Genomic DNA, 25,372 nt, shown 5'->3' with positions numbered 1-25,372 from the left:
TTGTGTGCGCGTGTTGGCAAATGAAACTTGGGAGTTTGCTTAGCAATAATCATTGCTTTGGTTTGGTTTTTTTTTAAGAGCATTAACAACTAAGGTCATAATGCTCCAGGGATATGCGGTGGTCATTCTCTGACCTTTCCGCATCCTCCGTATTTGGTGGTCACGAGCTCGAACCCCGGTCTAATCAAGAAGCGTGTGCTCCGCACTGCTTCTCCTGCTCACCTGGCTACGGAGGCGCCCCTGCTTAGCAATAATCATTGCAAGTATATAGCATGTTATTCTTTTTTGTCAAGGAAGGTGCGTTGGGCCCCACACCCGAACATGCTTAAACAGGTTCTCGCAACAGGAAGACATGAACATGTCATTTTCGAGTAAAATGGAGTACCGCCACTGGTCGTTAGAAGTACACCATTATCTGAACGAAAAGTTCAACAATTGGTGTGATCTCTGCGGATGCACTCTTTGGGCCTGGCGCCTCCGTAGCCAGGTGGGCAGGAGCAGCAGTGTGTAGCACACGCTTCTTGATTAGCCGGGGTTCGAGCCTGTGACCAACAAATACGGAGGATGCGGAAAGGTCAGGGAATGACCACCACACATCCCCGGAGCAATATGGCCATGGTTGCTAATGCTCCTAAAAACCAAAATAACAACAACATCTTTGGGCCTTTTTCACCAGACACTACGCCGCTCGACTTTTCTGTGTTGTTAGGGTAGGGTGTCGAGAAAAACACACCCTGTACATTGAACGACCCACAGACTTATGACCTGAAGGCAAAAATTGCTGCACCTTTCCAGCATATTAAACCGAGATGTTGAACGACAAGTGATCAAATTTAGTCTTATATTATGACTTGTGTAATGCCCACCAGACCGGAGGGGGGGGGGTGTATGTTTAGCTCTAATGATCCTAATTACAACCTCTCATTTTTGTAGGAAATGCGTATCAATTTTTTTTTAGGAAAATGAGTATTGAGTTGTAAAAGATAGTAGTTATTGCCAATGACTTACTTTTATTCATACTCAAACGGATCTCCCTGTTTTTATACTGATCTGAAATAAATGTATATATGAACAATAAATATGGGTGGGGATATCTGCTAGTTCCTTGAATGGTTTGGATTAACAACCTCCTGTTGTAACAGTTTTATCACACCGCGTATGAGAGAAAAATAGCACGGTATAATTTAAATAATTTAAATTTTTCCATGGTGCTCAAACGTCGAAATTGAGCTTCTGAAACAAATACAGCCTTAGTGCATTATTTTTTTTTATACAAACGCAAATTTTTTTATACAAAACGTTCAAAATATAAAGAAGTCACTGTAGCTTTTACACTGGTATCACCTGAGCCTGAAGCCAATGTATTTCATATGTTAGTGTTGTTCAGTGAAACAGTATGTGAGTATTGCACTGCAGGTTTCGAGTTTCTCTGTTTTTTCTTGCCAGATGTCAGTGCCAATGATGTAGCTAAGAAAGATGGGCCACCAGCAGAAATATTTATTTATTTATTTCGTTTTTAACTGTGTACAGCCTTTAAGCTAGGAGATTTTTCCCTCTCCCAATTAAAAACCGACAATAATAAATTTATCACTTGAAATTCTTGCTATAACTTGAACACTTCTAAAATTTTAAAATATGTTGCTAATGGATTTAAAAGGACGGATGACTATTTTTCGGTGATTTTTGGGACATTACGCCACTCTCAGAGATGAGCTTAAAATAGTTTGCAAGACAGCGAAATTGTTTTGGAAAAACTCCAAATTAAATCTCTGACAGATTAATAGCCAGCGTAGCATGACTCAGTAGTTATATGATGACATGGTAGAAAAATCATCCAGCTGCCTTACACTCATTGAAATAGATTGATGACAACGTAAGCACACGGATAGGCTTTCTCTTATCAGCTTTCAAAAAATGCATAGTAGCAGTTAAAGCGCTCATTCATTTAAAAAGATATCAGTCCATAGAACTAAACCAAATTTCATGAAAACTGGTTTAATTCGGGAACTGACAATTAGGAAAACAAAGTAAAAAGTCGAGGTTTTCAATTTTGTTTTGCTTCAAGAATATCAAGTATTGCCCTGCATGCTGTGACAGAATAAGTAATTGCAGGAGAATGACAAATGAAAAAAATTATTGATGATATGCAGGTGTCATGTCGACTTCACATAGAGCAATAGTAGCGATGCGGTTCTTGGTGTTTCCCCACACCGTGATGTTAAAACTGTTCATCACACAAAGTTCAATTGCTTATCTGCAATGACATCGCCACATGTAAAGAGGTCTGGATTCAAATCTCGTTGCAGATCTACTTTTCCTGAGGGAATGCCTAAAGGCTTCTTTAGCCGGAGCCTATAGTTGCCTGTCTCTCAAGCTGAGGGAGAGTAGGGTTTCTATCCTCCCGCCCATTGTGTTAATTTCGGGTTTTTTATCCTCACAACATGCAAAACAGCCACTCGGACAGAAATGATAAACGAAAAAAGATCGCATATAGTGTCACATGAACCGGCTCACTGCGACCAATGTAGTCGATGCGCCAAAGAGCTCTAAAACTACCAGCCAACTAATCGCTTGCGAAACAGTTAAGGTTCCACACCTTTCAGTGTTTCTCGGAAAAACACTTGTTTGATAGGTCTTTCCCCGTTCCCATAGTAACCATATCCCGGAAGCGTGCTTTTCTGTATTTCTGCATAATGAACTCATATAAAAAATAAATAAATATATACAGTTTATTGTTAGTATTTAACATTTAACATCGATAGTATTTAAAATTTACTGTAAGCGATAACATCAATTTCAATCATCGTACTAAGCAAGATACGCCTTGAAAAGGGAAAGAAGCGACATGTGTACATTTTTAGGGGGAAAGAAAAATTCGACTGTATTTGTCTAGAGAAGACTTATATATGTAAAAAAGTAAGTTGCTAAATTTGTCTAAATTCAGTACGTCAGCGAGATTACTTCTTATCCCCACTAAAGAATTTTTTTATGTATTGTACTCTTCACAAGTTGACAACCCTAAGAACAGTACCTGGCGGAACTGCTCTTCAAAAAGTATGCTGCTCGGTACTAATTCCTAAATGGAATTAGTAATAATAACATTTTGGAATTAGTGCGCGTAATAATTCCTAAATGGAATTATTACGGGCACCACATTCACAAATTTTGATTGCCTCGTGGCATGTTCCCAGAAACACCATAAAATACTTTAAAAAGTATGAAATAAAAACGGAAGAACTGTAAATAATCTTAACTGCCAACTGAAATATTGACACCACACATACTGTATGTAAAGAACATCCCATCTCCACAGGACGAGGAGCATGCAAGACAATCTAGGAACTATGAAGTCTCCTTATCAACTCAAGAAAAGTGGACTCCAAATTTCTGGCCAACTAATGGTGATATAAAAGGGCAGGAAAATAAACTCTTTGCATAACTATTATACAGAAATAATTGTTTTAAATATTGCCTAAAGAAGCTCAAAAAGATTATGTTCTATCACAGCTATTTTTCGATGATTTAATCCATAATTATTTGGATTTTCTTACATAAAATAATGTAGCTAAGCAAATCTTGTTCGCACAGTTTAATTACATCAGTACTTTTTTATTTGTAATACCCACAGAATAGTATTAACCTGTATAAATGTAAACATTCATATAAATAGGTGTATGTTCAATGTATCCCTTCATGTAAAGCTGTCAAATATATAGCGTAATTATTCTGTACGCACTCCTATAAACTAGTGTGAATTTTAGAACCATAAATTGATCTCTATTTATCTGTCTAATAATTGGTCTCTATTTATCTGACTATCTATTCTGTGCACCCCACCTTCTTTCTTTCTTTATGTTTGCCATTCCTGTATTGTTTGATTGCATAATATCAAAATGTACTGCTTCTCATATAAAAACTTGTAGAACAACCAGACACGAAACCTTGAGGATTCAAACCAATTGCATAACCAGAAATTATATATATAAAAAAAAAAAAAAAAAGAAAGAAAAAGTTCAAATAATTAGCTAAAAATCCTGTTTTTCCTGTTTTCCGGAAAGCTTTTACCAATATAATTGGCTGTTTTCTAAATAAAAAAAAATAATAAAAATAAACATCTAACGTATATTTTTGTCTTAATGCTATGATTAACGGGTGTTTTCATTTTCCTCAAAACTCGCAAAAAAAAAAATAAATAAATCAACAACAAAAAACCCCACAGACTAGATCGGAATAATGGCCGACGGTGATGAGCGAGTGACGGCTGGTAAATGACGGTACGACGGTTATTTTGCTCAACCGACAACATCATTGCAGCAAATGTGGCGACCTCCAGAAAACTGGGCTGAGTACTGCGCCTGTGTCGAAGATGGTCTGATCGCGTGCTCCTACGCGAAAACGTCATTTCTGCAGACCGTGGAGGTGGTAGTCATGGCTGTCGTCTGTGCCGCTCCGCTTATTCCATTCCCCATCTCATGCCGCTGCTCCGCCTAAGGGGGGGTAAGTGTGAATCTTAACGTTAGCTTTAAGAAATTCTGGGTTGTTGTGGAAACAGACGCGACCTTGATATCCTCGCACTCAAAACAGCGTATTTCACTAGCGAGAAGACATAGCCAGTAATATGCCACGTGCCGGGTGCTTAAGAGGCTCACAACAAGCAAAAACCTTCAGGCTAAAAGGAGTTTTTCCTTTAGTGGGAAACTATGCGTAAATAAGCTAGCGATTTGGCTTGCAGTTAGAGTAGTTCTGAAAGAAAATGGTTACGGCGACGTGAAACTAAGAAAAAGTCATAGCCATAATCTGTGTTTATATTTTCATAAAATATATAAATGTAGAGTGCCATATGGAAGGTCACGTGGCCACCTGGTGAAAAAGAAACGCATTAGAAATGCCAAGGGAAATTTTTCTTCATCTGAAATCATCACTAAGTCGATAAGGGGTGTGCATTATCAGATGAAGATGGTATATACCGTTGCTTACAATTTATCTCAATCTTATCACAGATAAGAAACTTTTCTTATCTCAACATCATCAAAAGACTTTTCTTATCTCATCAATATCACCATATATAAGAAAAATTTCTTATCCCGATATTATCAAAGATTTCATCTTATCTCAATATCATGAAAGACAGGAATGTTTTTTATCACAGTTTCATCAAAGATTGAATATGTCTTTTATCTCAATAAGTTTAAGAAACTGGTATTTGTATTTGCCTTTAAGTTACGAGTTTCCATCATAATGTACACTGGTTTTGTTATGCGGCTTCTACAGCGCGTGTTGCCAGCAAGACACATTCTAACATCTTTCACTGTGCATTAGCGATAGATATAACCTCAGGCATTAGCAATATGAATTTATTTTTGACTACAGAAAATAGGGTTCCATCAAATGAAAAATAGCGAAAGAGTGAGATTTGTTTTATTCAGGTAGATAGCATGATTTAAACTTGATTGCTGAGGAGATTTATTCCCTGGCTTCGCGCCGTGACGGACTTAACGTACCATTTCCTTTGTTATTCATTGGCTATGGTACATTCAATCAAGATTTATTTATTTAGCTAACGAAACACTCATACCCATTTTGCAAGGTACAATTTTTGGATAACTGAATGCATTAGTAACACCATGACACTGGCCCAAGTCACAAACGTTTTCTTTAAGATAGATTACGTCTAAAAAAGGAGATCAAGCATGCTATTTCTATCTTATTTTCCAGATATTATCCCCCCCCCATGCGACTTCGTTTTTATTTTCTGCCGTAAGTTGAAGAAAGAACAGGAAATTTTCTAGGACCGACGTTAGTTTCAATACTTTGTGGTTGCAAATTGTATACAAATTTTTTTTCCTACGAGGACCCCCTTTCCACCATGAACCAGTTCATATTACGGGAGCTGTAGGCTTCATGCAGAGAAACCCTCCTTACAATGCTAAACCATTAAGACCGCTCAAAGTTGCCATAGCAACAGCGTCATGTGTATGTATCACACACACACTAATCATTTAAAAGTATTACGTACAGTCGAAAGTACATCAGTTGTCTATCTTTTGTATGGTCTTTGTAGTCGAATAGTTCGTATAGGGTTTCAGCACAAAGCAGGTTCCATAACCAAACCACGTGACTTCACATTTACGAACATTCATTCCATTTGCTACCATTCTGATATAATAAAAGGTAATTGATAACACTTTGGAAAAAAAGAAAAAGATAAGTAGCGAGAGAGAAAAACGTTAAGTTTGAAGTTTGCCAGGTCTGTTTAGCTAAGAATTATACATATATAAGGCGCCAGTGGCGAGACAAGCAAGAGCAGACAACAATCGATATCTGTAGAACGGTCTGGTAGCCCACACTCAGGGACGGGGAATTCTCCGGAGCGAGCTGAATGAATAAATCATTTGACATTAAAGCCAGATAAAGTGCACTCACACAGATTCGCTTTTAAATACGTTTTTTCCTCTTTTTCTTTTTGGTTGTTGTTTGATATCTACTATTGGGCATGGTCAACCGCCCGTGGGTGTAGTTCAAGTCATGAATAAATGGATATTTCACTTAGTGACAATTTCGAAAATAACAGCTCTCGATGCCAAACAGATTCGGTTTCTAATCTTTCAAAAAGCCAGCGTAATACAAAAGTATCACGTTGGCTTCGGTCCACTTAACTCTTCTCAAAGATCGATCGGTAGATGTTATTATTAACCCAAATTATTTCTCTCTGCTGTGAACATATCTGCTTGCACCATTTTGAAAAAGATTTATTTAAAAAAAAAACTTCATCGTCCATGTTTTATTTAAAATTTTATATTTTTCAGCTAAGTTTTCAATATCATTTACTTCGGTGCCCTTTGTATATCCACAATATTAATATCTTTGTGTTCATAACGAATTCATTATTAGCTCTAAATCAACTCTCTATTCTATTCAATTTCATCAATTTTTTTAAAGGCAATAAGAAATAGGCTGAATTCAGGTCCAACTCTCCTAAAATGAATTTCTGCTTATTTTTAATCTACAGGCCTAATAAAAGACGACAGAATACTAGACTTCATTCGGTCTTCTAATCCTATATCTGAAACATCTAATACGAATTTTAACGATGATATTAATTGATAAATGCCATTAAAATGATACGTCATGTATGACTGGTTTCTTTATTTTAAAAAAAAGTAAATGTGAAGTCATTTTTTTTTTATTTAAACATTTGATATGGGTGGTATATTTCGTTTTTTCTGTGAATTTGTCTAAATTTATATATTCAAAGGAATACATGAATATACGAGCAGCAGAAGCTCACGATCAACATTTCATTCTGAAAGAAACACAATATACAGTACATGATTCTACATCATGTTACTTTTTGAATAACTAAATTTTATGTTTATACAACGGAAAGGCCGCATGCGAAGGAGTTCAAAAGGTAGAAAGGGAGAGATACAAGATCACCATCGTATTTGGAAGCCACGTGGGCTTGGACCACGGACGATTCATACGCGTGTACCTGTGTGCCCTCACGTTTGTTTGACCACCCAGTTATAGTGGACACTTTATCGAAGCTAAAGTCATTTGACAATTGTATAATCTGTAACTAAATTTCGAGGGCAAAATAATGATCCTAGATACTATGAACGCACTTCGGTCATTATTTCTTTTTTTTTTTTTTTTTTTTTGTTAGTTGGCGCATCGGCTTCTGTGGCAATAATACACCTCCCAAAGTTTTTGCATTTTACTCTGATCCAACCCCGAGGCGGGATTCGAACCCGCGACCTTTGGGTTGCCAGGCAGGCACTTTACCCGGTTGGCTCATTATTTCGATACATGCACTATTTATCGTAGCCCGAATGATTCCTATCATTATATCGCAACGTTGTCAATACACTTCTTAATACTGTATCCCCTTCAAAATTCCCAAACTGATAGTTGGCCTCTGTCGCTTGTATTTGTGATCTAGTTGTTAACACGATGGGCAGGAGCGTTGTCAAAAATAAGCAAGACCTTGTTGTTGACATTTTGTTCCTCACAATACTTCTTTACGAAGGAAGAGTAGAAGCGAAACTTTTTGTAAATTTAGAAATTAAAAACGATTATATCGAAAGATGTAATTCGGAAACCCATAAATTGGAGACTGCCTATAACTGACTTCATAATAGGTCTTACTGTGCTCGAAAAGCTGGAAATTTCTTAATAAATACGATGAAAATCGCTAGATTATCCAAAGCAACCATGTCTACATCTTCTATGGCAATATAGTGGTTTCGTCACTTGCCACTTGTTTGGAGTTATGCAGATTCTTAATTCTGTCGGAGACAATTTTTAAACGTCTCGAAATCAAAGCTGTAAAATCAAAGAAGCAAAACGTTGCATTGAACTAGCGTTTCCCATACTGTGAAGAGCATCTCCTTTGGGTATACTTGGCACTGTACAAATTTTAAGATGTGGTTCTACTTAAACTCCTCAAAAAATTATGGTAAAAATAGTGGATTGTAAAAACTATTTTAATGTTAAAACGGCACAACCAAACAGTTATTAAATAATTCGCACAGAAATTGTCCCATTTTTATTGACCATATACTCAAATATCAGAGTAACTTTGTAGCATCCAGTGTGTGCTTTAATAGGTAATAGACTTTCTTGAAATATCTAAATTATTTGCCTTTGTACATGCGTACTCCGCTTCACACAAAGTTTTGAGAATATATAAGTACCACCGCGAGACAAAAATATTACCCTGACATAGAATATCACTGAGAGAGAGAGAAAAAATCTTTATTGCAAGCTATGAAAAGAAAAAGAAAAAAGATTGTTACAGGGAACTTAACTTTGCAACCGACCCGTCACGGCGCGCAAGCCAGGGGTTTACAATGCCAAGATATACAAAGTGAAGTAAACTACAAAAAAAAAAAAAAAAACTCAGTCCAACTGATGTCATTGCATGGAAAGCACCTTCTTTCTATATCTTTTATCGCATGCGAATTTGTTAAGATCTGCATCAAGTTTGTAGACCTGGGAGAGCATTTGAAATGGAAGGAATCGATCTGTCAGGAAAAGTCTCGAATTCAGGGCGGCCAGTCTAGGAGCAGCCCGCAAGGTAGCGATAGGGACTTTCCAGCAACATGTATCCCATATGGATGGCTCGGAGATAAGTTCTGCAACCATTTTCACTGTGACGACCAACCTCCGGGAATCGATAAGCTCGGAGAGACGGGGAACCCCCATTGCATTTGCTAAGCTCAGAGAGACGGGGAACCCCCATTGCATTTGCTAATGCTGTTGTTCTAGCTTGTGGCGGCAGATTGGATTTCCAATTGGCCCATTTCAGTAGTCAATATTTATATGCGATGAGAGGCTTTTTCGTCGTTTGGGTGGCTGAGGCCCAGACTTCCGATGCGTACAGTAATGGTGGGTAGATAATCGTTCTGATGTATTTGCTGATTATTTTGGGATCTTTAACGTGCAACAGATTTTGTTTTGTTCTCCAACGAAGACTCGAAGCCCGTGAGGCGAGTTTATCCAGCTGCGTATTAAAACTGAGTTTAAGGTCAAACATTACACTTAAGTCAGAATGTGAAGTAACAACAGGGATTTGTGTGTTACCAAAAGTGGGAGAAATCACAGAAAGATTGGTCTTCAGAGAGACCATCATTATCTTGGTCTTCCCGGGATTGATCGTCAGGCCAAAGTGCCGTAAAAATGATACGATTTCCAAAAGGCTATTATTAATGCGGTTAGTGGCTGTGATGATGTTGGGACTTGGCATGATTGGGGTAAGAATCTTAAAGTCATCTGCGTAGGAGATGATTTTTTGGTTATTCTGCACCAGTGGGGCAATAATTACTGTGAACAACAAACCAGAGAGGATACCCCCTGTGGTACTCCAGCCAGCGGTAACAGTCCTCCAATAGCTTCTTCCTCCAGGGTCAAGTCGCAACCTGTTGCTAAAGAGAACAGATAGAAAACACAACATGTGTTTTCTATCTGTATCTGATCATTTCTATAGCATATTAGTTGAATTCACAAGTGTCGAATCTATTAAAAGCATAAAAAATATTCGTGCACACTTATCACTGGTCATTTTTTCTTTCTTATATTCTTATCTACCTTGTTTTTATCCTTTATAGGAGTTTTCAATCACTGAGTCGTGATCCCTCAGAGGTTTCAACGACATTAAAAATGCCTGCTAATGTCGTCGCCAAAAGCTAAGCCTCACTCACGCCTTGCTTATTTTGTATCAAAAATTATAATGCTCAATGGCTACTTAAGCAGCATGCATGATTTAGCATGCTGCTTAAGTAGTCAGGTGACAATTCTCATTGAAAATACATTAAAAAGGGAATTTTTCTGCCCTTAATGCATAAGTGAATGTTTCTTTCCCAGATGCAAACGTAGTACACAAACGTTCTTTTCATTATACCCCGTACAAACTTTAAAGGACGTGTGTTAAGTAATACGTGTACATATTTAACAATAAAAATGCTAACGAGAAACTTCCACAAAGCAACAAAATCCTGCCTCGACTGAAGTTAGGTAGGCAAAGACATGTTTAAATATTCGTACATTCGCCCAAAAGAGTTTTTACAGTGGGTTTCGGTTTGTGTGAGTCACTTGACAATCCTATTGCTTTCTTTCTTCTAAACCGAATTTTTAAATTTTAAATACAGATAAGATCCAGAGACCAAAAAATTCTTCTCTTAAGCACATAAATCGGAGAAAGGTTCGTTTTCATGAATGCTTACCCGTCAAACCTAAGAAACGCATCAACTTAGATTTCAGTTCACCACCTTTAAATCATCTAGATTCTAGAAGTAAATTTTACGAAATGTAAGAAAATAATTTGCATACACAAGTATCGCACTTTACAGCTGGCGCAATTTTGAATGAGTCGACTGTAACATGCCTCTTTAAAGCAAAATTAAATTTATAGTTATTATCCAAGGGTCAGGAGACAGAATGAGGTACTTAAGGGAGTGGAAAAATGTGCAAACTGCAAATTTTAATTTTCCCTCTCCTAATTTTCTAATAAAGTGCAATCTTTTCCTATTTACATTTAATATAATTTAGAGAAAGGACACTTGAAAAGCCATTGGCTGGTAGCCAATTAAGCTAATATTTAGAAGCAGATGTTGCTGTGCATTGTGTCAAAGCAGTACAACTTTGTTTTATGTGCAACTTTACAGCCAATGTGGTGATAAAATCAAGCATGAGCGGGTAGCTGTAGATTGTGTAAGTTTTTGTTGTTTGTCCAATGCTTATATTCTAATCTAAAATTTCGATAAATGTTTATCTTTGTCTTTAGAGTATACGTATTTGGAGCAAGTAAAAAAGTGACATTTTTTAAGGAAGTCAATAAGAATTATATGTCGTACGAAATGTTTATTTCGAAATAATTTATTCGAATTACAAATATTTAGATCCCAAGTAGACACTTCGGTTAAAGTACCAAAGTATAATATAATATAAACGATTCTCTCGAATCCCACATAATGCGAAAAAAAAAAAAATAAATAAAATAAAATAAAATAAAAAAAATATATATATAGGTTCGAATTCCGTCTATATATATATATAGGTTCGAATTCCGAAATTTTTATGTGTTTGTTTCAGACCATGGTCGAGTTAGTAGATATCAGGACGCGATTCTTCTCCCAAAAAATAGAGTTTTTCACCCAGCGAAGCAAGAAAACCAACAGCGACGAAAATTTCACTGCAATTATAAAAAGTTGCATTCAGGGATCGAAATGTAAAATTTTAAAAAGCGGAACACTTTTTAAAATGCAAATCTTTTTTTGTATCTTTTTTTTATAACTTAAAATACAATATCTTATTTTGATTAATCATGTGTGTGCATAACATTAGAGATAGGGAAACGGACAGGAATTGCGTTCCGGTGCGCTCCGGTCCATTTCGAGTCCTGATTACATTTTAATACATTGCTCGACAAAATTAACAGAAGAAAATGTTTTTCATGAATATTTTATTGTGAAAAGTATCACCGAAAGCGAATGTTTGATATAATAGATATTCTGGCATGAAAATTCTGAGTATCCAACAGAAATCGATCTACCACCTTACAGAGCCGCACATTATGCAAATTATTCATGCCTATAAAAACAAGGCTTACGACAACTTCATTCCCGTTTTTTTGGTTTGCTCAGTGGGCTAGCCATATCTCCGGTACTCAGGACGGCAAATCATCGTCGTTTAGATGATTATTATCATTATTATTAGCCATATGGTGCAAGGAAGCCTGAGGCTTATGCTGCACCGGCCAAAAATTTTTTTCTGATTTACCCAGAGAGAGAGAGAGAGAGAGAGAGAGAGAGAGAGAGAGAGAGAGAGAGAGAGAGAGAGAGAGAGAGAGAGAATAGAAAGGAATCACCAAGAAAGAGAAGAATGATAATATCCAGCTCAGGATATTATGCCAAGCCCATACTCACCAGATGTGAGCCCCTGGCAAGCCGTTGGAAGACTTGAAGCCAGACAGTCGCAGGCGCAATTGGCTTAATGTATCAGCAGTGTCGTCTCGGCACTATGGAAGTAGTTTCAGGAGACAGAGATCATTACAAGCAGAGCTGACTAAAGTCGCCAGAGGACTATATCAACCAGAACAGACCGCTATCTGACTCTAACAGCAAGGCAAAACCCTACGATGTCCTGTCATCAACTGTCTCTTGAGGTTGCTGCGGCCACAGATGAAAACATTTCCAACTGTGTTAAGAAGGCTCAATTCGAGTGAACTCTAGCAAGGAAGCCAGTGGTTTGTATCCCATTAACCCCAGACCACCGCAGAGCTCGTCGAAACTGGTGCCATGCACATATGACTTGGAGCCTTGACAAATGGGGCACAGTTCTATTTTCTGATGAGTCCCGTTTTAGCTTACAAACAGATTCTAGACGTTATTTCATCTGGAGACAACGAGGAATGCGGTACTATCCCTCCAACTCAGAAAAAGGGACACTTACAGTTCTGTTTCCTGATGAGTCCCGTTTTATCTTATAAACAGATTCTATACGTTATTTCATCTGGAGACAACGAAGAATGCGGTACCTTCCCTCCACCATCAGAGAAAGGGACACTAACGGTGGAGGCAGCGTTTCCGTGTGGGGCAGAATAATGATAGCCGTCCGCAATCCCCTCTTCAGGTTTTTGATAGGGGTACCGTAACTGCGCAGAGTTACCGAGAACAGATACAAGAACTCTATGTGTGCCTTTGTAAGTGTAGGGACGCGGTTGGCCCAGATTTTCTTTTCATGAACGACAACACCACCGCACATAGAGTTCAAGCGGTGGAGGACTATCTTGAAACTAAAGATATCCAACGACTGCCGTGGCCGGCACGATCACAGATTAAATCCGATCAATCATGTGTGCGTCTTTGATAAAAAGGAGATTGCAAAATAAATCTAGTACAGTAATTTTAAATAAATTTTATTTAAAAAATATTCTTAATAAGGGAATCTGCCTGCATTAATTGACTTTTCCGTTAACTTCAACATTTTTATTTCAATGAATGTTTGAAACTTTTAAGACAAGATATGATTAATTATTACTCTTATTGTATTTATTAACTATTAAAATTAAAAAAATTACAAAGTTAACTTAAATTTCATTATTTACCATTACCTTAACTTTCTTTTTATAAAAATCGGCACAGTCTATTTGAGCATGTTGGTCGCTTAGGGCAAAATGAAGATGTTTCCCAATTATCTCAAATATACATTAAATGGCCAATTTATTCGGTACACCTACCCGACAGCGAGTAGGTCCCGCTTTATTCCTCAGAACAGTCTGGATTCATTGTGACATGAATTCAACGATGCGTACTCAAAGTGTGCCACAAGGCTGCTGGTACATGTTAACTCAATTTCTTTCCATGCTTGTTGCAAAGTGGATGGGCGCGAATCTCTACTTCGAAGAGTTCATTCCACCTCATCCCGCAGAGGCGCCTCCGTAGCCAGATGGGCAGGAGCAGCAGTGCGTAGCACACGCTTCTTGATTAGACCGGGGTTAGAGCCCGTGACCACCAAATACGGAGAATGCGGAAAGGTCAGGGAATGACCACCGCATATTCCCGGAGCAATACAGCCTTAGTTGCTAATGCTCCTAAAAACCAAAATAGTAACAACAACAATCATCTTGCAGGCGCTCTACTGGTTTGAGAGCTGGTGACTGGGAGGCCACTGAAGTAGGCTGAATTCACTCTCATGTTTCTGGAACCAGTTCTGTACAAATATGGCTTAGTGGTCATTATCCTATTGGAAAACCCATTCGCAGATGGATTACACTGCAGCCATGAAAAGTTGCTCCTGGTCGGAATCAATTTCCAAATAACCTGTGGCATACAAATATTATTCCAGAGGTATCAACGCGCCCAATTCGCACCATGAGAGCACTCCCCACACCGCCGCTACCATTCTGCATTGTTGACATCTGCAAGAATGGTCCATGAGCTCACGCTATTTTCGCTGTAATCTAGTCCTCCCATCCATGAAACAATAGGACCATAAAGTCCAACAGTGGACTTCACTATCTACTTTCGGCGTTCCTGAATCCACTGTAACTGCATCTTCTTTTTTGCTGACAGAAGTTGAACTTGGTTCGGTTGTCGACTGCGATACCCATTCGTGACAAGATATGACGAGTTATGAGTTCTGAAGTGCATCTTTAGTTATTACTGTTGTATATTTTGTTATTTGATGATTTTTTTTTTTTTTTTTTTTTTTGTTACTCTGCATAAGTTTTGTCACTTTCTCACACCAACGAGCTGTTTCTGACAGCGAGATGCCCGTGAGGAACAGCTTGACTGGATTTTATTTGATTACTGGACAAATCTCACACCCGTGAACACAATTGGCGATACTAATACCGACACATCTGCGCCGATTACTATGCCACGTTCAAAGCCACTTAAATCTTCCGTCTTGTCTATTCTCCCACTGAATTACGCATATACAGCATCCCTATATCTGCCCCACCTCTCCGTTTTATATCGCATGGTAAAAACACATGATACATTACTAAAGGAACTATATTTCGTGAAAATAAATAAAATAAATAAATTTTCTGTTTATACTCCGGACGACCAAACGGTCAGAGGAGTTCACAAATAGACAGAATACAAGAAACAGCACCGTATTCAGCAGTCACGGGCTTGAACCCCGGTCACTCAAGGCACGTGTACTTATGCACCCGCGCGCCTGACCACTAGGCTACGGCGGCCTACGCAAGGGTATGTGTACCTAATAAAGTGGGAACTCAGTGCATCTTCTCATGTAAAGAACTTCTTCATGTATTTACAACTTTGTTTATCAACATGGCATTGTTTCTTGTGCGACTAGAGAAATTTCAACAGACGAGAGACAAGAGGACAGATCTTTAAGCATATACAAGGAACTCTATAATTATAGACACTACAGCTGAATTTGATTTAAATGATGTCATGTCTGAATGGTATATCGCCTAAATGGTCATATTTCCAGAAATTCGTTGATTAATCACTGTCAAAGACCAATCGATTAAATAATCGACCTTTTTATAGCAGTTAAACTACTGTCTGCTTCAAATTGAAAGGATACATCACGTTTACAAATCGTTAAAATGGTAGCCATGACAACCATGCGTTAATTACTCAAACACGAAATTGTAAGGCAGCAGCAGTACTTTGAAATGTTCGTGTTTGCGACTTTGTCATCAACTAATTCTTCTACGTTGTTTTGCTGTCATAGAGACAGCCTACCATAATGTAAAATTTATTTTTGCTTCTTTTTTTTTCACTTCGAAGCGTGCGTGGGTACCGTTTTTCAAGAGCAATTTTCAAATAATGTTTATTTGTGACAAATTTGTGAGAAAGCACTTACTAAGAAGTGTGCGGTGAGTATTCAGACAATGTCTAAAAAGTACTTACGGCATGATCGAAAATCTTGTTAAGAGCGTTTTACCCGCCATGACCATATTCCCCTGAATTTTAGCAAACCCGCTATAAGCATATTGCTGAATTTTAGCAAAATTTTAAAAGATAACTTTTATTTAGGCATACAATGTCTGACAAATAAAGCAGCCACTTAATTCTGTAAAAACGTACTCTCCTTCTGGCTTTAAATGCACCTCCCAATGGTCTCTGCTATGGAAATATTGCATAAAAGAAATGTAAAAGAAATCATGTTCTAAATATCAAAAATCCAATATGGATTTGTTCACCCACATTAAAGAGCCAATGAATATTCAACCACAAAGTTTGAAACATTTACGGTGATTGGGGAAAAATACCGAATCTTTTCGCAGAACAAGTAGATTTTGGGGCATGATGACCAACACGTTTATTACAGGAGCTTTTAGAAAGGAAAGTTTTGGCAAAAAAAAAAAAAGAAAAGAAAAAAACAAACATCCGCTGAACTCGCCTGACTTTGCTCAAGGCGAATTTTTCATGTTCCCAAAACTGAAAAACTCCTTGAAAAGATCTAATTTTTAATAAGTTGATGAGTCCAGTGTAGTACGAGATCATTACTAAAAGAAAAGAAGGACATCATGGAAAAGACGTTGGATTGCATGGTATATGTACGGCCAAGACCACACCAACATAAAATATATTTTTAACATAATTAGTGTGGTCAAACCTGGAATTTGAGGCCCTATAATCAGCGATAACGTTCATTAATTGAATTGGAGTTGCATAATTTAGAATAAACGTCGAGACAACTAACGTCAAAAAGTATCTATATATTACGTATACTCTTGAGTTCGATTTGTTTATTTGCGGAATGAAAACTGAGAGTTTTAGGGAGATTAAAAAAATAACTACGCAACTGTGGCCTGAGACCAACTGACTCAGCCACTGCATCATTTGTTTTACTAAATGAATACGTGCTAATTAAAACGTTGCTAAAATGAAATTTGGTCATTTAAGGGGCACTGGTATCTCTGTTAGAGGGGCTTAGAGGGAAACAGGTATCCTGTGTGTTATCAGACACTCAGCCTAAAACACTGATGGATCCAATATCTCTCTATTACAGAAGATTTAGGAGAAGTCCGGTTGGCCTGCCTCCCTAAAATCCACTCATGCACACCTTCTCGATGGTAAGCCCTGTTACGTCACTTAGGTGGCAACGAACGTGTAGAGTGGTTCTCTTCAAGATGCCTGGTCAGCATGAAGAGGAAAAGACCAACCCCTCCAGCAATATGAAAGCACGACGAAACAAATGGCCCTCAGTCCCCAGCAGCTTTCACTCTCCCTCTTACGGCAGCGAGAGGATTAGAGTGGAAGCAGAGGGTGCTAAGAATCTCTGGGTACGACCAGGCTGCCATGCACGGAAACTGAACTTGGCCTGTTATAACGTAAGAACACTCATCGGTGAAGACAGGATATTAGAGCTGGAAAAGGAATTAGAAGATGTGAATTGGAATATCATCGGTTTGGCTGAAACAAGAAGAAGAAATGAATCACTTATAAGTTTATCAAGTGGAAATTTGCTGTACACCAATGGAAACAGTGAAAGGAGTGAAGGTGGAATTGGGTTTCTGGTCCATAAAGATTTTAAAAACAACATTTTGGAATTCAAAAGTACATCACCAAGAGTGTCAAGACTAATACTCAAGATTTCTAAGAGATACAAGCTAAAGATTATAATGATTTATGCACCAACATCAAGCCATGATGATGAAGAGGTTGAAGAAATGTACACTGAAATTGAGAGTCTTCTAGATGAGCAGAAAACCCACTACACCATTATTATGGGAGACTTCAATGCTAAGGTTGGAAAAAGACAAAACAGCACAGAAAGGGGAACTATAGGAAATTTTGGAATTGGTGAAAGAAATGAAAGAGGTGAAAGACTTGTGGAATTTGCAGAATCTCAAGGACTGTCAGTAATGAACACTTTTTTCAAGAAAAGGGTGAACAGAAAGTGGACATGGAAGAGTCCAAATGGATTAACTACTAATGAAATCGACTTCATCCTCACTAATAGAAGATATATTGTGAATGATGTCACCGTCCTGAATAAGGTAAATGTTGGAAGTGATCACAGAATGGTAAGATGTACACTTGATATAGATGTAGGAAAGGAAAGGAAAAAACTGACTCGAGTAAATAATACAAAGGTCTTTGAGATAACAGAAGAGGAGAAAAAGCAGTATGTACTGGAACTTAAGAACAAGTATGAGCTTCTGCAGACTGCTGAGGACCAAGATATCGACGAGGAATATTACAACTTTTTGAAAGTGATAAAGCCCAAGAAACCTATAGGGAAAAAGAAATCCAAAGAAGAAAAAATTAGTCAAGAAACACTTGTCATGATGAACCGAAGACGACAAATGAAAAGCAAGAAAAACACTGACAGGGAGAAAATTGAGTATACTGAGTTATGCAAAGCCATTAGAAAGAGACTCAGAGAGGACATAAGAAGATTTAACACAAGAAAAGTAGAACAAGCATTAAGGGAAAACAAAGGATTTAAATCAGCAGCCATGAGCAGTAATACAGAAAGACAAATGATACTGAAACTGAAGAATAGCGATGGTGTACTTATAAACAGCAGAGAAGGCATAATTCAAATAGCAGAAGACTACTATAGAGAATTATACAAGGAGCAGGGGAATGATGCCAGCAGTGGGGAAGATGGATTGCAAAGTAGCAACACATACGACATACCCGATATTCTTCCTGATGAGGTAGAACATGCATTGAAGAAAATGAAGAATCAGAAAGCCCCGGGGGAAGATGAAGTTACTGTAGAGTTGTTAAAATTGGGAGGAAGAGACATAACACAAAAACTGGCAAGGCTCTTCACAAAGTGCATTAGAAAAGGTGTGACGCCTAAGCAGTGGAATAATGCAATCATAGTTTTGCCGCATAAGAAAGGAGATAAATCAGAAATTGAAAATTATAGACCAATTAGCTTGTTATCCCACATCTACAAGTTGTTCACAAGGGTCATTACTAACAGATTAGAAAGAATACTGGATGAGAATCAACCGAAAGAGCAAGCTGGCTTTAGGACAGGATTCTCAACTATGGATCACCTTCATGTAATATCACAGCTAATGGAGAAAGCAAATGAATATAAAACACCATTATGCCTGGCATTTGTGGATTATGAAAAGGCATTTGACTCCATACAGCATAAGGCAATGTTTCGGGCACTGGAAAGACAAGGCATTGATACCCCATATATTATGATTTTGAAGAAAATATACGAGAGTGCTACCTCCTTTATTAGACTAGACAAAGACAGTAGGAAATTTAAAATTGAGAAAGGAGTTCGACAAGGAGACACAATATCTCCTAAGCTGTTTACTGCTGCCCTTGAGGAAGCTTTCAGAAGATTATACTGGTCGCAGAAAGGAGTCAATGTGAACGGAGAGTACCTAAACCATTTGCGATTTGCAGATGACATTGTGGTCATAAGCCATGATCCCAAAGAATTAGAGGAAAATCTTAATCAGTTATGCACAGCTAGTAAGGATTTTGGACTAAAGATGAATATGTCTAAAACAAAAGTAATGATGAACAAGTATGCCACAGAAAGGGAAATAATGATTGAAGGAGCAGTAATTGAAAAGGTGGAATCATATACATATCTGGGACAAGTTATTAGCTGTAATAATGATAAATGGCTGGAAGTCAAGAGAAGAATAAATTTTGGATGGATAGCATTCAGGAAATATAGTCACATACTGAAGAGCAATATCCCAGTTTGTCTGAAACGTAAAATAATGGACCAATGTATACTCCCCACCATGACTTATGGAAGTGAAACTTGGGCACTCACCAAAAGAATGGAAGAGAAGCTGAGAACCACACAGCGAAGAATGGAACGAATCATATTGGGAATCAGACTGTTAGATAAGAAGAGAAACACATGGATTAGGCAGCAAACTCAAGTAAAGGACATTCTTATCAAAACTAAAGAACTAAAATGGTCCTGGGCAGGACACATAGCTCGAAGACATGATGACAGATGGACTAAGAAAATAACAGAATGGTACCCAAGAGGAGCTAGAAGAAAACCTGGAAGACAAAGGCGGAGATGGATAGATGAAATTCATGAGATTTTGAGTAGTAAATGGATGGCCAGTGCTCAAAACAGAAGGAGCTGGAAAGTTGCTGGAGAGGCCTTCATCCTGCAGTGGATTGAAAATGGCTGATGATGATGATGATGATGATGGTATCTCTGTAAGATAGATGCATTTCACTTCGTTATGTAAAAGACATCTTGGTTTTCTCTTTGCGTCAAAGTAACTAAGGCTAAAAGCAGCAAAGACCTATATTGCGCCTGTAAATAGAGCGCATTTTTGGTCAGTTTGCTGGATCATTTTTAATTTAATCTTTATAGAAATCCGAACTACATGAACAATTAAAATCAATAGGTAGAATAAAATAGTCTAATCCTAACTGGTAGCGAAACGCTGATAAATTTAAAATCATATACAGTAATTGAAAAGTCGATATTAAAATGTACTTTAAATGAATTAAATGGCGTAAACAGGAAAAGCCGATGAAAATTACTCTCAAGTCGATTCGAACACAGGAGGCGCCTCCGTATCCAGGTGGGAAGAAGCAGCAGTGCGTAGCACACGCTTCTTGATTAGACCGGGGTTAGAGCCAGTCACCACCACATAAGGAGAATGCGGAAAGGTCAGGAAATGACCACCGCATATCCCTGAGCAATATGGCCTTAGTTGCTAATGCTCCTAAAAACCAAACAACAACAGTTCGAACACAGGGTTTTTTCTGACACATTGTGGAAGAACAGGGACTGTAAACCACTGTGCTAGCAGCGAGGATGTTAGCATCTAAAAGAGAAGGCTAAAGTTAACCAAGTTTTCTTACAGGTTAATATGGACATGCTAGTGTATTCCATAGTAGTAGAATGTACGCAATTACTTTTAGTAATTGCGTACATTATACTATAATTACAATTACTAAAAGTAATGCAATTACTTTTAGTTGAGTCCAAACTTTCAGAGTTTCGAATTAGATTGCCATGTTTGCAGTGAAGTAGTAAATTATTATCTTCGAGAGTTAGTTCCCCCAACTCCTGAATATTTTTGAGGAAATCGTTGTGGCTTTGTGACAAATCGTGATTTAAATACGTCTGCAATGTTTAATGCCCCGTTTAAGAAACTATTATCTTCATATGGAAAGCAATTGTTTTCTAATATTACCTTGTGAAAAAGGTTGAGGTCTTCCTACCCTTAGTTTAAAGTAGTAACAAAGCCGTTTGCAGAGCAGAGGTAAAACTACAAATTCTAGGCCCCCCGCGAAATCATGCAATGTTCTCTAACCCCATGCTCTTTAACAGCCCTAACCAAAACGAACCATTGGGTCCCTGTGTTTGCAGAAAGACATGACAATTCTTCAGCACAAATAAAAGTAAACCAAAAGAAATAAGCAAACGAAAATTAAACGCACAATTGGGGAAAGACTGATGTCTAACAAATATACTCTGGCCAAATGGTACCTGTCTGGAAAACGTACTCTTGGGATGTGGTTGATGGCAAATCGACTTGTCTGGCAAGCGTACTGTTGAGTAATGGTACCTTCAGACGGCCTCCGTAGCCGAGTGGGCAGGAGCGGGAGTGCAGTAGCACACGCTCTTTGAGTAGACCTGCAAAATTTGTATTAATCCTGCAAAATCAGCCCAAAGTGTCTTTTCGTTGAAGCACCAACCCACTGAAGTCCAAGTTTCTCTAAATGGCATTTTCCTTCCAGTGGTAAATACACATACAGACTTGGGAGTAGTTTTCGATTGCAAACTGACCTTCAAGCCCCACATTGACAAGCTCATAACAAAATTCTGCAAAATGCGGTGGATTACCAAACAACAACTACTTCACGTTAAGGATCTGGATATGACTCGGCGGTACGTATACACCTCTGTATACTCCGTCGTGTTATACGCCTCAGAAATATGGGCATCTGCAGCCCCCACGAATATCAAGCGTGTGTACTCCTCCGAATACTGGCTCCTTCGTTGGGTCACACATAAACATCATCGTCCACCCCAGCAAAGAACAACTGCGATGGCAACCGCACTGAACTTTTCCCGACTGCCAAATCTTATAATGGAAAGACGCCTCACCCTAACTGTCAAAATGACCACTGGAATAATCTCGGAGCCAAACATATGGGAACTGTGCAGCTGGAGGATCCCTCAACCCGGACTGAGATCAGCTCCAACCCTTATAGCCAACCATAACATACTAGCCCTTAGCGACCGCTTTCTCCCCAAGCAGATGCTTATCACAGTCCAAGCAATCAAAGGCGACCTCTACAAATATGTCAAGGACCGCAAATACCGGAGGGAGATCCTTGGTGACGTAAACTCAACCAAGAAAACTTTACAGTAATGTCGCAGTATAATAAATTTAAAGTCTGTATAATATTGTATATAATGTCAAAAAATACTGTATAACATTTTTATGAATACTGTGAATAATTTAACTGAAACCTATTATATGGTTGGCCCTGGGGGATGAACCCGAACTTCGATGTGGGCCCCGTCCTCAAGGCCTTTGTACACCAGCCAATGTGAAGGCCCCTGGCATTCCTGCCGTGAAGGGTAAATTGTATACATCCTTTGTACAATAAAGATTATATATATATATATATATATATATATATATATACCGGGGTTCAAGCCCCTGACTGCTGAATACGGTCGATCTGCCAACCCGCACTGGACCAGCGTGGCAGATTATGGTCCATTTCCCTCAACATGAATTGTTGAGGAGGCTTCCATCCTGCAGTGGGTTGATAATGGCTGCACTTTACTTTTTTTTTACCTTCGGGAATGTGATGGCAAGCGTACTGTCAAAGAGGGGTATCGTCTGGAACACTGTCAGAAAATTGAACTGAATCCATTAGCAAAGAGAATGCTCTATCTACAAAAATTGAAATGTGAGGATTGGATGATGTCCCCGTTTTACTCTCAGAATCCTAGAAAAATCTTATGGTACAAGAAAGAGAAGATCAGGCCTGAAGATCAACCCTGATTAAATTCGTGCGAATTTAATCAGGGTTGTAACTGGTCTGAAAAAAAAATTGCAGCATCGGGTCTTGTTTTATTTCATAAATCTACAAAATACCTTTATAGTTATCAAACTAGAGTAGAAATATACTCCTCACATAACTGTCTGTAATTTTATCTGTGTTTTTTAAGGTTTAGTATTATTACCTTTTTTCTACATCTGCCAAAAAAGCTATCATTCATACATTCCCCCGTCGCCAAGAATGGCCATTCAATTCCGGTTTGAACTTCATCGAATTCGGTGCTTCAACCCCCACGAGGCAATTTATTCTAATGACAACAGCTTTACTCTTTTTCGGATGACACACACATACATACAAGAGGACATAAATTCGAATTGGAAAAGGAATGTTGGAGAATAGATGTGCAGAAATTTTCTTTCGTCCAGAGAGTAACTGATTTACATCTCGTGTTGTAGATGTGAGTAGTTTGAATTAATTTAAATGATTGAGAAAATTATTACAGGAATGGGCAATTAAGTAGGTATTTTTATTTATTTATTTATTTATTTATTTTTTTTTTGTGTCTCATATTGTATAAGCTTGCTTTCTGGCATCATTTAGCCACTATTAATATTACGCATAAATCACTTTTGAGTTTCGGCCAGGCGGTTTTTTATGCTATGAAATAATATTTCATTTAGATTTTCTCTAGTTCACAAAACACAGCCAGAATCGATGAAACAGTGTAAAAATTCAAACAACTCCATGATCTGTGTCTGGCCACCAGTCGCACTGCCTTTACGAGCCATGACTGAACATCTACTGTCTATGATGTGTGTGAACTTTTCATGTACACACCTTCCTTTTTATCTCGCATTAATCTCCGTGATAAGGTCGGTCGGGTATATTTAAGTAGCCACATTTCAGAAGAGAACATTGATACAAGTTGGTTTTACGATTTTGTTTATTTCAACTGAAATGTGTAGCAGTTTTGAAGCAAAAGTGTTATAAAGGGTGTTTTTTTTTTTTTTTTAAGAAGCAACCTCTTTTTCACCAAAAAGTCTATTCACTAAATGTAAACAGATAAAAAAAAAAAAAAAAAAAAAAAAGATTAAATTTTCGAAATCTATTTAATCAAAATAAACACGAAAACGGCACCTTTTGAAGTTACGAAACTATTACCGATACCTCTGTAATTCCTCAAGGATTAAAAGAGCAATGTATTTTCTGATTGTACCCATTAAACCTACAATTACAATAGATTGATCCAATCATATTTTAAATCCCAGCATGCTTTAGGTTAAATTTGGAGCTGGTTTTTACGTTTATTTATATGAAAGCTTTCTTTTCGTTCATTTTTATGTTCGATAAGTTAATTTAACTAACTGTCTCAAGTTTTTGTGAATTGCATTTCAAACCATTTTCAAACTAGGCTTTTTTTTTTTTTTTTTTAAGTCGTGTTTTTTTACATCAGTGATTACAATTATTACAGGTAAGGCTGTTACTATGAAGTAATTGAATTTTATTTTAAATTACTTTATTCATAAATAGTTATCTTTGTGTAGGCCTACGTAAGTCTATGTTTGTTATATTCTATAATTCATTGTAATAAATAATCCACCCTATTCTTATGATTTATCGAGGGGAGAGGGAACCGTTTATAGCAAAAAAAAATTTCAGACTTTGGAATATGTGGTGGGGGGACAGAAAATCAGGATTTCCATTTGAATTCATGATTAGGACAAATAACGAGATTAATGTATACCACCCAAAATTCAAATTTGGAATACGTAACTTGTTTTAGAGTAAGAACCTTTCAAGAAAGAAGCAAAGATTTCTTAATCACACCATAGGGGAAACCTTACTGCGAAACATCATTAGCTGTCTTCTATGAAGTCGAGTGTCGTCAACTATCCCCCCCCCGCAACTGTCTCTTCCAAATTACGTAACTTATACGCGTCTGTGAAATCCAGAGTCGTTATCACTACTTTGTATATCAGCAAAAGAAACAGATGCCAGTTTAGCATAGGCGTGGTGCCTAAACCTCTCTTCTATTTTTAGTTAATAGGACTATCACACGTCGACAGCATGGCTTCGTGACCTTTGATAGAATGGTGTCAGTCAACGACAGACAACGAACGCTGGCAAGAATTCTCGCTTCAGTATACAGAAACTAATAAAAAGACAAGCGATACAGAATTTAGAGAATCCCACTGAAAGACGCAATATTGCTTAACTGCTGATAAATAAAACAAGATTGTGAAAAAATATGAATGTCGCAGCTTTTCATGTGATATTCATCAATTTACAACATAGAAGACAGAAGCCAAGTCTGGTGAACGCTTCCCATTTGTGTGTGGGGTGGATTATTTTTGGTTTTTTTTTTTAGGAGCATTAGCAACTAAGGCCATATT

The 25,372-nt window shown here is 37.8% G+C and overlaps 1 protein-coding gene across 5 annotated transcripts in view; it reads left to right on the top strand.

The window, feature by feature from the left end:
* Positions 1 to 25,372, top strand: part of LOC150090585 (GRAM domain-containing protein 2B-like) — a 196,386-nt gene that overhangs the window by 12,221 nt on the left and 158,793 nt on the right. Inside the window, exon 1 of one of the 5 annotated variants that reach the window (XM_090378926.1) lies at positions 4,385 to 4,497. The exons of 2 other annotated variants lie outside the window; for them this stretch is intronic. The gene's annotated coding sequence lies outside the window, so the exon portion shown is untranslated. Of the gene's footprint in view, positions 1 to 4,384; positions 4,498 to 11,134; positions 11,212 to 25,372 lie in introns of those variants that run through there. 2 more of the 5 variants (XM_090378889.1, XM_090378917.1) reach the window with 2 other exon arrangements.

This window comes from Mastigoproctus giganteus, chromosome 1 (genome assembly GCF_048544385.1).
Source record: "Mastigoproctus giganteus isolate SK-2022 chromosome 1, ASM4854438v1, whole genome shotgun sequence".
Taxonomy (NCBI): domain Eukaryota; kingdom Metazoa; phylum Arthropoda; class Arachnida; order Uropygi; family Thelyphonidae; genus Mastigoproctus; species Mastigoproctus giganteus.
Note: the sequence above shows the minus strand (reverse complement) of the source record. Positions and strands in the feature narration are given on the sequence as shown.